The sequence below is a fragment of the Elaeis guineensis genome, chromosome 5 (genome assembly GCF_000442705.2).
Source record: "Elaeis guineensis isolate ETL-2024a chromosome 5, EG11, whole genome shotgun sequence".
NCBI classification, from domain to species: Eukaryota; Viridiplantae; Streptophyta; class Magnoliopsida; order Arecales; family Arecaceae; genus Elaeis; species Elaeis guineensis.
The window spans coordinates 58752734-58753988 of record NC_025997.2 but is presented as its reverse complement, the minus strand read 5'-3'; positions in this window follow the sequence as shown (position 1 = coordinate 58753988).

Here is a 1255-nt window from a genome sequence, read left to right as displayed (position 1 = left end):
ATGACTTAACATATATTAAGTTCAGTCAATATAAAACAAACCCTAATCGAATTAGGTATGCAATATAATACACCCTTAATCAAAATGATTTAAGCACCAAACAACCATGAATCATTAAATCTCATAATATCATAAATTTAAAATTTAATAACAAAAATTTAAATTCATGGTTCAAATAAAAATTAAAAAAATAATTTTTGATTTTAAGATCGATGCTAGAAATTGATTCTATATTTTGATAAAATATGAATTAGATCAAATTTATATTACAACTTTTGCACTTGTTTGATTGAATCTAATAAGAGTGGCTCTGATACTACTATTAGATTTCAATCATGTAGTAGAATATAAATTTTAAAAATTTTTAATATGCAAATCAAAAGCTTTAATAATTGAAACTGTCAAACCAAAACCCAAACCTGAGAATCACCTTATAGATGTCAAACAAAACAAAATCTAAGTATGAAAAGAGTTAGAAACTTCTACTTCCTCAAATGAGTAGTATAGTAAGAAGATGATCTCTATGAGACTCCAAAGTAGAAGTCCTCCAATGGTAATCCACATGGAAGATGGTCTAGGTCCTTCCTAATCGGTGCACCGCTGTAGCCTTTTCTTCATAAGAACACTGCAGATTTCTTTCTCAAAGAACGATTGCACCAATATACTATTACCTTCGATTTCTCTACTAGGATCACATCAAGAGAATTTTCTCTAAAAGTTTCACAATCTAGGATTTGATTTTGTGCTCCAACATATGAAAAAATCAAATCCTAGGATAAGCACACCTCACTTGCTATTTTTCTCACCTCTCTTCTTTCTATTTTCCATGCAATTTTTTCTTTATCTTTTCTTCTGATTTTTTTTAGATTTTTATCTCTCTTATCACATGTCAAGATCTCTAATTTTTTACTAAAATCCAACCCTTATCCCATAAGAGGCACCCCATTTAAATAGTTGAAGAAGGGATGGTAAGGAGACCCAAGGGGCGCCAACTCTTGGCACTCCACTTCCTCATGTAGAGAAATTAATTCTTCGATGAATTAAGTGGAATAAAAGAGGCTTCACATAGAAGGACTCTTCCTCTTCTACATCCCATAATTTTCTTATTTATTTTTAATGTGTGATAATTAAGGAATCGATGGAAAACTAAGAGGTGGTTAAGAGTCTTAAGGAAGTAGGACTCTTCCTCTTCTTAATGCAAAAAGAGGGTGGCAACATTTATTTTTTAGTGTAAAACTAGAGTGCTGTGGAGGAG